We start from the raw sequence: 15,585 nt of genomic DNA on the forward strand, positions 1-15,585 counted from the left end.
CTGTCAAGTAATCGTGTCTTCCAGAAGGGAAGGAAGTTGCTTTGGGATTACTTGTTCTTAGAGAAACCATCCTTCTTCCTGGTAATGCCCAAGGGCATTAGTAAGACTTCCCTCATGAAGTGTTCACAAACCATGCTTGAGAGTCACTCTTACTTTTTTCTTGGAATCAGTATAAAACTCTCAAGTGGCAGCTTGCATAATCCGTGACTTTAAAATATTTTTTGACAGTCACAGAATAGTATTTCCTGTGTTCAGTCCTTGGGGAAGAGGCCTACATTTGAGGTTAAGAGTTTGAACTCTGGTCAGGAAACAAAACAAAGAATCTGAGCCCTTCCTTTGCATATATTGATTTTGCATATAGTTTTTAACTTCCTAAAACTCATCATCAGCAAAATAGAATAATTATCGAACTTACCTCATTGGGCTGTAGAATTAAATGAGGTAATGTTTCTAAAGTTTGAGCACAGTGCTTGTCTCATTAAGCAGTCAGTGAATTATGATCATTAATATCCTGCCTCCTCATTCTTTTGTTGTTTGAGATATTCTGAGTAGGACCAGGCACAGTGCTTGTCACTAGCGAACACAAAAATAAGGAGCAGTCCCTCCTATCAGGGAACTCACAGTATTGACATTATAATATAATGACACTGTAGTAGACTTATATGCCAGATACCAGGATGGAACAGAGGAAGAAATGATCAATTGAGGGGATGTTGAAGAATGAGCAGGAGTTTTCTAAATAAATATGGGAGAAGAAGGAAAGAGGACATTCCGGAGAAAGGATGTAACGTGAGCATTAATAAAAGCACAGGACATGAAAGAGTAGGGCCCCTTTGTGAATGTAAGTTATTTTGAAGGCTGGAATGCAGGGTTCAGGTCAGGAGCAGTGGTAGATGATATTATAGGAGGCAAGGGCCGACTCGGGGCTTTGGGCTTTTATTCTAGGGATAGAACAGGGTTTTAAACAGAGAAGTTAGTTGCATGATCACACTTATGTTTTGGAAAGAACAATCTGGGGGCAGTGGATGAGGAGTTGGAGGGTGGTGAGGCAGAGAAATTTAAGAGCTTGCAGCATTACTCCTAGTGAGAGTTGATGAATATTAAACCAAGAGAAAGACATTAGGAACAGAGTGGAAAGGATGCAAAGAAGAGATGTAGGGTAGATACAAATGACGGGACTGGCTGATTGATTAGGTATGAGGTGGGGAAAAGGAAGATTTGAGGGGAATTCCTAAGTTTCTGTCTTTCGTGGATGGTGATGTCATTGCCCAGACAGGACTGCAGAGGGCGATGGTGGTAGAGTCAAGCTTTGAGCCTATTGAATTTTAGTTCCACGGGAGACATCCAAGTGGAGATGTACTAGGTTGTCTGTTTCTGGGGAGTAAGTTCTGGGATGGAGAGATGGCTCGAGTCAGCAGGGAATGGCCTTCAGGCATTGGAATCTGTGGGTGACCAAAATTCCCTGGGGTGATGCCTCAGCAGAGTGTGTAGATTAGAATGAAGACAAGAATCCTCAGAAGCTACAAGATTCCACAAAGCTCATTGACGATTAAGTGGTATAACCTGTATGTTCTACCAGGGTCCAGGCCAGAAGAATTCAACATATTTAAGCTTTATTTTTTTCTCTCTACTCTTTCCAAGATTTTTTCTAGTCCTTCATTTATTCCTCTTCAAGTAACTGAGATTTTTCTCTCAGTTTTGTTTTTCAAAGGGTAAAAATATAATGTTCAAAAAAATTTTAATTACATTTCAAGAAGCTTGTTTTCTGATTAGGATTGTCTAGTTTCTTTGGAATTTCTCATAACTGTTGTCTTAGGTTCTTGTCCAAAATTCAAACAGTTCTAAATAGAAAACTTAAAAAAAAATTAAGTTAAAATAGAATATTACTTCTGATGAAGACATAGGGATGAAGAGCTTAAAAGTGAGACAGGCCTGATAAATGCATGCAGAAGGGCGAAAAATACTACAAAATCTGTGTACAAAGAACATTTTTAAGAAAGTGAAATGGACGTGTTTACTGCGTCTGCTCTGGTATTTAAACGAGCTGAAGCTAAATTCTTCAGTCTTTCCCCTCAGCAGTTAGAGAGGCAGCCTGGGAAAGATTAAAGGGAAAAAACCCACTAGTTTTGCAGAGGAAGTAAATGTACAAGTCTAGTGAAGTAAAAGACATTGGCCGACTGCAAACAAGAAACCGTGGGTCACTGGGGAGAAAGACCCCCGTAGCAACCAGGAAAGAAAGAACTCCGGATGATGGACGCCACCTAGTGGGAAACTGGAGGATTCGGAGAAAATGAACCACAACAGGATTTCAGAACTTGGAGATGGCTTAACATAATTATTATGAGATTTATTCACTCTTTCAATAACATTCATTGAGGACCTGCTATGTACCAGGCACATTAATAAGTTCTAGGAATTACGTAGTAATGATTTTCAGTTAAGCCCACAAACCCAGATGTCCAAGAATTCCCACTTTATTTTTCTACAACATAATCAATATCTATATTAAACCTCCATTTCATTTGTTGATGAGAACTTAACCTTCGTCACTTTAGTGCCCCTACACCCCTTGCCCTGGTTGGGTCTGAGCTCTAGGGTTTAATTGCAGTGAGACCTCTGCATTTAGCGCTCTGCATTGCTGGTTTCTGCTGAGATGGTTTTGTTTGTCTGCTCTTTGGACATTGGCCCTCATAAGTCTGCTGAAAAAAAGAAATCTGCTTGTTTCTGTACATAAGTTTCTTAGAGTCTGCCTCTTTCTCATCTACTTCCGTTACCATCTCAGACATTCTGCTGCTCCTGTAAGGCTGTCTACTGCCCTATCTGCATAGATACATGAACATCCATTTTTATGCTGGCATCTTGAGGCCTCTTCCCTTGGTTTTATTTAGGAACTGGGTCACAGGTCCCTTTGACCTCAGATTCTCCAGATCTCCCTTGGGCTTCCTCTGTCCCATTTTCTTGAAGCACAGAAGAGCTCATTACGGTTAAATAGCCCTGTGTGACTAGGTCGTAGGCTGCATGTTGGACAGCAAAGGGAGATGAGGCCACTTTGCAAAATATTTTGTATGTTGTGCTAAATAATTTTGTATGTATGCAATGCAAATAGAAGGCTGTTTCAGTGGTCTGGGTAAGGGATGACATGAGGCTGACTTGGAGCACTAGAGAAGACTTGGTCAATTTAAGGGACACGGTGGTGGAACTAACTTTATTTGGCAACCCCCATCTCCTCCAGCCCAAACAACACCCGTGTGAAAGTGAGACAAAGGCAGTTCCTATAGGAAGAGGCAACACCTGGGTACACAGCTTGAGGACTAGAGCGTAGTCTAGATTTCATCCCACCTCTTGGCTGAGTGCATTGGTGTAGGGAATCGTCTTCCCCAACCAAACATGTTGACCCTGAATGTGGAGGTGAAGAGTGGGAGGAATAACTAGGTTGGTGCCTTTAAGAAATACGTCTGGAAATAAATTTCTATTCACTTGTTTCTCGCCCTTAAGTATTTCAGAGAATGACTCCGTAGGGTGATAAGCTGCAGTCTGGCGTGCCATGTGAGTTTCTTACCCCGGTTTTTACCCCATGAGAATATATTAATTGACCCAGCAATTCCACTCCTGGGTATGTATCCAAAATAAATCAGAAACACTAATTTGAAAAGATACATGCACCCTAATGTTCATAGCAGCATTATTTACAATTGCCAAAGTATGGAAGCAACCTAAGTGTCCATCAACTGATGACCGGATAAATAAGATGTGGTTTATGTATGCAATGGAATACTACTCAGCCATAAAAAAGAATGAAATTTTGCCATTTGCAACAACATGGATGGACTTGGAGGACATTATGCTAAGCGAAATAAATCAGACAGAGAAAGACAAATACCTTATGATATCACTTATATGTGGAATCTAAAAAATACAACAAACTAGTGAGTATAACCAAAAAGAAGCAGACCCTCAGATACAGAGAACAAACTAGTCAAAAATCAGTTAAAAATATTTGTGTGGGTCTATTTCTGGGCTCTCTGTTGTGCTCCACTGATCTATGTGGCTACCTCTCTAGCAATACCACATTGTCTGGATTATTGTAGCTATATGGTATACCTTAATATTGAACAGAGTGATGCCTTGCACTTTATTCTTCTTTGTCAACATTGCTTTAGCAATTCTAGGCGTGTGCTTTTCCATATAAATTTTAGAATAATCTTGTCTAAGTCTATGGAAATATGTGCTAGGATCTTAGTAGGAATGCCATCAAATCTATAGGTCAATTTGAGTATAACTGACATCTATACTATACTGAATCTTCTAATTCATGAACACGGTATGTCATTTGTTTAGATCCTTGATTTCTTTCATCAGCATTTTGTAATTTTCAGTATACAGATTCTCTATACGTTTTAAGTACATACTTAAGTATTTCATTTTCTTTGGGGCAATTACAAATGGTATTGTGTTTTTAATTTTGTTTCTTGCATGTTCTTTGTTAGATGTGTAATTGATTTTTTTGTGTGTTTATCTTGTATCCTATGACCTTGCTAAACTCACTTATTAGCTCTAGACAATCATGTTATCTGCAAAAAGAGAGTTGGTTGCCAGAGGGGAGGGAGAGGGATGAGTGAAATAGGTGAGGGAAATTAAGAGGAACAAACTTCCAGTTAAAAATAAATGAATCATGGGGCCAAAATGTACAGTATAGGGAATACAGTCAATAAGATACAAACTTCCAATTATAAGATAAATAAGTACTAGGGATGTAATGTACTATGTGATTCATATAATTGACACTGCTGTATGTTCTATATAAAATTTGTTAAGAGAGTAAATCGTAAGAGTTTTCATCACAAGGGAAACTTTAGTTTCTTTTATTTTGTATCTATATTAGATAATGGACATTCACTAAATTTACTGTGGTGATCATTTCATAATGTGTGTTAAGTAAAGTCATCCTGCTGTTCACCTTAAACTTACACAGCGCTGTATGTCAACTGCATCTCAATAAAACTGGAAGAAAAAAATAATATAAAAAGTAAAAGTTTTAAAAATTTTGATGAAGTTCAAATTATTGATTTTTTTTGGCTTTTGTGATTTATGCTTTTTGAGTCTTAAGTAGGAAATCTTTGCCTAAACCAGTGCCTCAAAGATTTTCTTTTATGTTTTCTTTTAGAAGTTTGATAGTTTTAGCTCTTATGTTTAGGTTATGATAAATTTTACTATAACTTTTGTATATGTGGTGAAGTAACAATCAAGGTTGATTCTTGGCTTATGGCTATCTAGTTGTTCCAGCACCACTTGTTGAAAGTTTTATCCTTTACCTTTTGAGTTACCTTCAAATATTTGTCAAAAATCAATTGTCCATACGTGTGTGGATCCATTTATGGACATTTTTTTCCTGTTCCACTGATCTATATTTCTATCTTTACATCAATGAAAGTCCTACAACTTTGTTCTTCATTTTATTTCCACATTACTTATAAAATGAATTAGTCAATTTCAACAGCAAAGAGCCTGCTACAATTTTGCTTAAGATTGTGCTAAATCTACAGATCAATTTAGGGGGAATTGACACCTTAACAAAATTGGTATCTCCCCACTTACTTAGGGATTCTTTTATTTCTACTAGCAATGTTTTGTAATTTTCAGTGTATGTGTTTTGCACATTATTATTAATATACCTCTAAGTATTTTATATTTTTGATGCTATTGCAAAATTGTAAAATTTCAGTTTCCAGTTGTTCTTTGTTAGTATATAGATTATAATTGATTTATTTACTGAGCTTGTGTCCTGCAACCTTGTCAAATTCATTTATTAGTTCTAGCAGTTTTTTTGTAGATGACTTAAGATTTCCTACATAGACAATCATGGTGCCTGTGAATAATGACAGTTTTACTTCTTCCTTTCCAGTTTTTAGGCCATTTAGTTCTTTTTCTTGCCTTATAATACTGCCTAGGACTCTGGGTATAATGCTGAATGAAAGGGTAAGTGAATATCCTTGCCGTGTTCCCAATCTTAGAGAAAAAAATCTTCACTCTTTCACTATTGAATATTATGTTAGATTAAGAAAATTCCCTTTAGTTCTTAGTTTGGTGGGAATTTTAAATCAGAAATAGGCTTATATTATAAACGCTTTTTCTGTATCTATTAATATGATCATAAGATTTTCCATTTTTAGTTTGTTAATATTGTGCATTCCTGGGAAAGATGCCAGTTGTCAAGCTATATTACCTTTTTATATATTGCTGAATTCCATTTGTTAATATTTTGTTGAAGATTTTTGCATCTATTTTCATGAAGGATATGGGTGCATAATTTTTTTATCTTGCGTTTATTAAGTTTTAAGATTAGGATAATGCGGACCTTATAAAATGAGTTGAGAAGTGTTTCCTCCTCTTTTATTTTCTGAGAGTTTGTGTAGAACTGGTATTATCTATTTCTTAAATATTAAGTAGAATTCATCTGTGAGGGATCTGAGACTGGAGGGTTTGTTTGCAGGGGGAGAGAAGATGGGGTGGGGAGAAGGATAGGGGAAATAAGACAGACTCTTCTAAATTGTTACTTTAATATTTCTTATTATATATTCTATAGCAACTGTTGATGTTAATATCTTCAGGCCCATTAAATGCTTTCAAGTTGAGATCCTTAACAGTAGTACAGTAATTGCAGATTTTTTAAAATTATTTTTTAATTAGTCATCAATTCGGTAATTGCAGATTTTAAACAATTTACTTTGGTCAGCTCTTTTTTTTTTTTTTTTTTTGTAGTGTCTCATATTTATAGTCTTCCAAATACTACCACACTCAGTTTTGTCTTCAAATGAGTCCAGTTTTCCGGTAGCTTACAAACCATTAAGATCCAAGAAGAAGTTACCCTCGCCAGGACTTTTCTCTCCATGACAATAGAGGTAGCTAGGTTTCATCACTTTTCATTTTACCCAATGGTCAGGTGAAGTACAATATCTTATTGCAGCAGCATGGTAAGAGCTTATGAGACTCTTATTATCTTATTAATAGACTCATCTATTCTGGAAAATTAATTTCTTGATCAATTGAATGCTGCCCCTTTTCTTCTCACTCTTCCTTCACTTGCAATTTTGACCCCATCTTGCATCATTTTGCTTTTTCTACCCCTTTCTTTTTAAGTAAAAATTGGAATCTAGGCTGTTTCAAGATTTGGTCACCTTGGATAGGAAGCTCCTTAAGAAAATAAATGCCTTTGAGTCACAGAGACTTCTGTTCTCCACACTAATCTTGAGACTGGCTTTAGACAGTCTATCTATCTTGCGACAAATAGAACTGGAAACTATGGAACTAATGCCAGCGACAGAGAATCAGAGTAAAGCACGATCATTTGTTTAAAAGTGAAATTAAACACAGTGAAAAAAAAATTTAAGACCTTAAGATTTTCTGGAAGTCCATATCAGAATCTTTACATAAAAATATCTGCCAAGTCATAATTCTTTAATTAAATCTATCTTCCCCACCTACCAGCATTCAAGACACATAGAAAACAGTTTATTATTAAGATTTATTATTCTGGTTTTGTTTTATTACAAGTGTTGCAACAGCATTTCTCTCCTCCAGCTTGAATCATAAATCTGCAGTTTCTGCATTTTTTTACGAACTAAATAAGTGCTGTACGCTGACCTAGGAAATGAACATCTAATGTAGCATTTTTTTCCATGAGAAATTGCACTTGAAATAATAATCTCTCTTCATTCAAAATCAGATTTCTTAAGAATCTAGGCTACATTTATTACCACTAGTTACTCACTTTTCATTCCTCCCTCACTCACTGCAATCTAATTTCCACACCAATCCCTCCATAGAATCTACTCTTGCTGAAGCTACCAAAGACCTTGTATTTATCGAAGCTAATGACCTCTTTCCAGTCCTTATTTTCCTTGACTCATCTTTACTCTTGATAGTATTGATTGCCTATTTCTCTTAAGAGTTTCTCTTTGTTTCTATGATACTTTTTCTTCTAGTCCTCTTAATATTCTGACCATTTTCTATTTGTGTTTCTCGCTACCTTTTTCCCTTTCTGTCTCTTTGGGGCAAGTTGTTGATTTTCTTATTCCTGAGTATATTCCTGCCCCTCGTCTGTTTGGGTAGTCTCATTCACTCTCACAAATACAACTCCCTAGACTTGCACACTTTACTTTTCTACTGAGTTCCAGTCTCATATTTCCAATGCTGAAGTGTAGTTTATCCTTTTCTTCCTTTCCCTCTCTGTCTCAGTTAGTGAAGTCATTCAACATCAACCCAGTTTCTCTTCGTTACTCAAGTGTTAGCTAGGGCCATTCCAAGTTGGACTTAAAAGTGACTACAATCAGTCCTAGGGCTGTTGAAGGTCTATGCAATGTCTTTTTGCAAATTAGACAAAGTCACTCCCTTCCATGAGATATTGTACTTCTTAAAACAATATATAATAACTTCCATTGTGTAATGATTTATTTATAATGAAACATTTTATATAAATCTATAGTGACTAGGATGTAAATGATACTCCCTTAGGTACTGTGCTGCTTCTGTCGAGCTGTGTACAACCTATACAACTGTACAGAGCAGAATAATATTTCATATCCTTATGGCTAAGAAAGAGAAGGTCAAGATGGTACTCATCATTCCTATGGGGCTCTACCAAAATTTAAAAGATATGATTCCAGCTACTACTTTTCAATGGTTCATGGAAAAAATGATTAGTGATGCGAATTATTGGGAAGAACAAGCTTAAATAGATGATATAATTATCTTAGAAATATCTTGCAGGCAAATGAACAAATGTCTTGGTGATATAATCTCAGCACTGTTCCTTGACTGATGTCATGAAATACATGAGATGCTCAGTGTCCAAACAGGTGCTAAGCATAAATCCTGAGAAAATATGTCACAATCTTTGTCAAATATCTGAGAGTTCAAACGTTTTTGGGATTCAGTGATTTGCTAAGTCTTTCAATAGTTTGAACTGTAGGTTCCAGACAGTCAGCAAACCATCATGAAAATAATACATGAAAACAGGCATCTAGAACATTTTGGGGGAAGGTGGAACTTATTATCCTTTGTGGCTGTTGGGAGTGTACAGCTTTTCTTTTTTTGAGCATTATTTAGTCATTTGGGAATAGTGTCTGATAAAAGGTAATGGTGGCAATTCCTGGCAGAAACTTCAGTTCTCAGTAGGGCAATCCCAAAGAAAACATTGTGAAGGAGTGCATAGTGGTAGTTAAAGTGAACATATTCATGTATACTTCCAGGTTACTCTCAGAAATACTCAGGGACAATTTTGTAGGGGACTAGGTAATACAAATTTGTATATATAATATATATTAGATTTACAAACTAATGAAGCATAAGAAAGTCTATTTATTTATTACACATACATATAATACCATTATTTATACATGTTAAATATACTTATAAAATTAGATTATACTATATGCATTTGCATCCTTATTTTTCATTTGTCTTACCATGAACATTTTGCCTATGTCCATATATATTTTTCAAAATCATTGTTTAAAAGTCTGTGTAGTAGCTCATTTTGTGCTATAATGTAATTTATAATTCTATTTTTATGTTTGCTTTTTTAACCTTTATAAATAACACAGAACACAGAAATAGAAGAAATATAAAAGAATGTAAAATCCAGAAAAAGATTTATGCACATAATGTTGGATTATTTTCTTGGTATATATTCCTGAAGGGAGATTTTGTAAGATGATTTTTGTGAGCCTTGGTATATACTTTTAAATCGGTTTCCAGAAAGGTTATACAACTTCTTTTTGGCAGATAATTTGATTGTTCTATCAAGGAAATATAGTAGGTGTAATGTAACTGGATGTAAAGAAGGGTTTGGAAAAGAATTATTTCATCCTTATGGAAAAGTTTGTGAAATGCAGAGTAGATAATAGTTCAATAAATAGATTTAACGTACCCAGGGGTACTGATTAAAATAAAGACATCAGCTTTAGGAAGGGTTTCTAGAAGCTTGCCATTGGGCTCTATTCTATATAGTATTTTTTTAAATCAATGATATAAATGAATATTTAGAAAATCTTCTTAGAAAACTTAACGATTAAGAAAACTGACATCTAGGAAGCAATTGTTTGGCTAAACTTTGGAGGCACCAGAACATAGTAGTAGTTAGATGCATGGGATTTGGAGTCAGACTCGGTTTTAAAGATCAGCTTCACCACTTGCTGGCTCTGTAAGTTTGACCAAGTCACCTAACCTCTCTTAATCTCGTTACCTTTCTTTTTTTTTTTTTTTTTTTAATAAAAAGTACCTCATTTTTGGAGGATTTTTAGGGTCACAGCAAAACTGAGAGGAAGGTATAGTGATTTTTCATATACTCCCTGTCCCCATACACACATAGCCACCCCTTTTATCAACATTACCCACCAGAGTCAAACATTTGTTACAACTGGTGAGCCTACATTGACACATCATAATCACCCGAAGTCTATAGTTTATCTTAGGGTTCACTCTTGGTGTTGTACACTCTACGAGTTTGGACAAATGTATAATGACATGTATCCATCATTATAGTATCATACAGAATATTTTCACTGCCCTAAAAATCCTCCGTGGTCTGCCTATTCACCCTTCCTTCTCCCCAGTCCCTAGCAACTACTGATCTTTTTACTGTCTCCATAGTTTTACCTTTTTCAGAATGTCATGTAGTTGGAATCATACAGTATATATCCTTTTCATATTGGCTTCTTTCACTTAGTAATATGATTTAAGTTCCCTCCATGTCTTTTCATGGTTTGATAGCACTTTTCTTTTTAGCACTGAATAATATTCCATTGTCTGGATATACTACAGTTTATCCATTCACCGACTGAAGGACATCTTGCTTGCTTCCATGTTTAGGTAATTATTAATAAAGCTGCTATCAACATCTGTGTGCAGGTTTTTGAGTGGACATAAATTTTCAGCTCCTTTGAGTAGATACCAAGGATCACAATTGCTGGATGATATGATAAAATTATATGTTTACTTTTGTAAGAAAACACCAAACTATCTTCAAAGTGACCATACTATTTTGCATTCCAACCAACAATGTGTGAGAGTTCCTGTTGCTCCGTATCCTTGTCAGCATTTGGTATTGTCAGTGCTCTGGATTTTGGCCATTCTAATAGGTGTGTAGTGGTATCTCATAGTTTTAATTTTCATTTCCTTGATGAGACATGATATGGATTTTTTCAAATGCTTATGTGTCATATGTAGATATTTGGTGAGGTGTCTGTTAAGGTTTTTGGTTCATTTTTTAATCAGGTTGTTTTCTTTATTGTTGAGTTTTTAAGAGTTCTTTGCATATTTTGGATAACAGCCCTTTATCAGATGTGTCTTTTGCAAATATTTTCTCCCAGTTTGTAGCTTGTCTAAGTTCTCTTGACATTGTCTTTAGCAGCATAAAATTTTTAATTTTAATGAAGTCCAGCTTATCAGTTATTTCTTCTTCCTTTGGCATCTCATTATCTTTTTAGTTTTGACCTTCCTACCTGTTCTTATCTATTTACATAGTATGGACACATTTTTCATGAAACTTGTTTATTTATTTATTTATTTAATATACAGTTATTTATATAATTCCATTATGGTAAGATTGCTGTTCACCTCCACTAAGAAAATTAACTTCAATCAAAAGAGTTATGTTTTTCTTTCCAAGGGTGAGGGGGTAGAGAGTGGTGGAAGCTGGGAACAAATAAACACATTTCTAGTAAGATTGTTGTGAAAAAATGCAATAATATAAAAGATATAAAATGCTTAACATGTTTTCTATCACACAGAAACTATATAATTAGTTATTACTAATCCAAAGATGTCTTGGCAAACTGGAAAAATGAGTATATTAATAGGATCAAATATGCTAGGGATAAATACATATTTATATATTTGGATTAAAAAATGACAACAAAATTGAGTATCAACTTTAATGATAAAAACATGTTTGATTTAGTTAAATGTAAGGTCAGTAGTATGATGTATCTATCAAAAAAAAAATATGATCTATGGCTGCATTAAGAGAAGTAAAGTGTTTAGAATAAGGGAGGTGATAGTCTTGTCCTACTCTTTGCTAATCACACAATGCCTGAAGCATTGTGTTCAGTTCTCCACACAAGATTTTAAAGAGGCTGGGGTCTGGATTTGGGATTAAAGTCTATTTTTAAAAATTCATTTCTTTAGATGGTTGGGATTTTTCTCCCCCAGGAAAATAATTTTGAAGAAAAGATTAATTAAGTATGTTTTATGTGGAGAAGGGAAGTTTAGAGGGATATGATAAATATCCTTAAATATTTGAAAATGTACCATCTGGGCAAGTTAAATAAAATTCCTTTGGATACAAGTAATAGACATTAGGAAAGGATCAGGATCTAAGGAAGATCTGAATAACCAGGCTTCAGTGAGGTGGGCATCGGGGAAGTTTCAGTGCTTAAGCTTGAGGCTCCTTTTTCTGGTTGCCGCCGCTGATGTGTCTCAGCGCTGGCATCCCAGTCTCTTCTTAATTCTCTGCAGAGAGAATCTGACCATCCAGCCTATGTCAGGTCCACTCTTGGATCGGAAAAGTATGCTCAGGTAGTAAAGTGGGCTTCAAATTTAGTTTTCTAGAAGTCAAAACTAAGAAGGGACACTTCACATATTCACAGCTAGAACGGTGAACTCTACTTTCTCTTTCTGCCTTCTCTGAAGTCCAAGTAGATAGAAAGATTTTAAAAGAAGCTTTATTGGCATTCTCATCCTTTTCTTCCAGTGTATTGCCCTAAATTCATCATGACTGTTGCTGTTGATCTGTCCTTAAGACTGAGCAGAAGGAAATGTCCTTTAATAAGAGATTTCCTTTCCTCTGAAATTAATGATTAATGTGATGCAGCTTAAAAGGTGGAAGACTGTATTTGAAAATCCTGTGTAAAGGATAACTGTTAGGTAACGGATTTGTTTTAGATTTGGGCCTGTGGAGGCAGTCCCTTTTAAGACTAATACTTTAAGAAGGTATTGAATATATACTATTTTATTTATACAAGAGATGAGCTTTGAGTAACTGAGATTTACAATGTAACAACTGCTAAGCCATTGGTATGGAAAAATAAACATAAATTTCATGGCAAAAATATCATATCAATTTTTATAAACATTTTAATCAATATCAATGGCTTTTAATAATGAAAAACAGGTTTTTAAAAAATTCACTGAGCCCGGGAATTTTTAAAAGATGTCTTAGATACTGTAATATTGTAACTCAGGGGTTGGCAAACTTCTTCTTAAAGACCAGAGTTCAACTATTTTCATCTTTGCAGGCTGTACTGTCTCTGTTGCAGCTACTCAGTTCTGCCATTGTAACCCACGGAGAGCTATAGACAATACAGAAACAAATGAGCACAGCTGTGTTCCAGTGAAAGTTTATTTACAAAACCAGGTGGCAGATGGGGTTTGGCCAAAGGGCCATAGTTTGCCACCCCTGCTGTAACTAATTATACAGTTGTATTTGTTTTGGCTGTTAGGAAGCTCAGACCCAACTTTGCAGTCCGCTTCCAGCATGGACCACACCGCATGCAAGCTGTACATCACCCCACTCATGTCATCTTTCCTTTATGCCAGTGTCCTCAGCCACCTTTTAAATATTCTGTTCTATTGTTTGTATCTCAAACCATCACATGAATTCATTTTTGAAATAAGATTAACGTAATTGAATTAGATTAAACATAGTGTTTAATTGGGAATTGATTTTATATTACTGTAGATATAATTCTCAGTTCATAATGTGTAAATTTGTTAAGCAAATACCAAAATATCAGTTTGGTAGATACAGATATCTGTATTTGCCGTGGTAGCTGTATCTACCATGTGCTATGGTAGCTGACTTCTATTATATCTCATTCTAGCTAATATTCAAAGTCATCAAGTTGTACTGATGTTTTCTGATTCATCTTCATCCTGGATATTGGGAAAATGATATCTTTTTCTGTTTATTATCTTTTGGGCTATATTCATAGGATATAAAAGTTAAAATACACAAAGATAAAAATCACAATCCAGCTCCCCCCAAATCCAGTGGTTCTGACAGTTTTTTACCCCAGAATCTTGCAATGTCAGTTCACATGCTCAGTGCCTCTTAAGGTTAGACGTGCTTCAATTAAAAAAGATATCTGCTATTTAAGTTGAAATAAATGTCTCACAAACCAGTTATTCATATACAACCTTCATAATTTTTGTCATGCTTTATAAAACTTTTTTCACTTAACCTAGTAAATGTAACACAAAATTATGTATCACCAATATAAACAGAAAATCAGTGTCATTTTTCATAGAGAGGTTAATTAAAATTATTAATGTATCATGTATTATGCGATCTAATTTTATCTGTTTAATACCTGTAGTAAGTGCTATATTTTTGGAAATACTTGTTTAAATAATTTCTGCTTCCTGCTCCCCTGCTAATCCTAGCCTAATCAAGCAATCAATCAGTTGATCAATCAGAAACTAGGAATTTACTCCCCGCAGTTTTGCTCCTACCCCTGCCCAGTCAATAGCCATATAAATTTCTTGAGGCCGAGGATCTAATAGAAACTGGCTCACCTTAAGATCCCTACTTCTTAAAATTACTGGGTCCAAATCTGTCCTGTAGGTGCTACATCCGTCTTGTCAACATCCACCCAGGGACCACAGAAATCCCTAAAGAAAGGACTGCACGTGACAAATCTATGGGTTTCCTTTTTTAAGAGAGAAATGACAGTTTCAGACCTGATTTTCTTTTCTTTGGTATATTGATTTCTAGAAATCAGACGTTTTTCTCCTTAACTCACTAGACGCAATTTCTGAAAAGAATGTTAGACTTTTATCATTAATGTACACAAAGCTAATCAGAAAATAGAATTTTAAGGAGTAAAAGATGGTCCTACCCTTCATTTCCACATTATACAGAGCACACTGCATTTTTCAAAAAAAATACATTATTTAAGATTATATAATAGTTGAGACTTGGTGTCATGTCTTAGATCTCTTTCTTTATGATGCAAAATTGCTTTTAAATAGACCAAAATAATGTTTGTACTGTGGACGTGTTGATTTAATTCTCTATTACCGTTAAAATTTGAGATAATTACTAAAGGAATTTGAAAAAGTTAAATCTAAATTTTGTCAAACCAACAAGCGCCCCTGAATCTTCACCTTCTGTTTGGCAGAGAGGACTTTATGGAAAAGGCACAAAAATGTGACCTACTTAGTCTGACACAAGAGTTGTCCTTCTAAATTTGAGATCTGTCCAGTTGGCAGTGTGACACTGACAGGCTTAATCCCTCCAACTAACTGCCATTTCCACAACTAAAAAGGATTACAGGGGGTCACACTGTCCATCTGTCATCCTTTCCAATGAGTAAAATTATTTTAGATTTAATTAAAAAACCCATGACCATTCCCCTGAACTAGTGGTAAAGTTGCTTCATATACTTTTGTAAGATACATTTCTATCCTTATAATGAGGACCTACTAAACCCTTTGAGGAACTGCCTTACCTGTGTATGATGTTTCACCTGCACGCAGCAGGGAACAGAGAGGAAGTCCGAGAGCAAATGACTATCCTAAAATTAG

This window comes from Balaenoptera acutorostrata, chromosome 4 (genome assembly GCF_949987535.1).
Source record: "Balaenoptera acutorostrata chromosome 4, mBalAcu1.1, whole genome shotgun sequence".
Taxonomy (NCBI): domain Eukaryota; kingdom Metazoa; phylum Chordata; class Mammalia; order Artiodactyla; family Balaenopteridae; genus Balaenoptera; species Balaenoptera acutorostrata.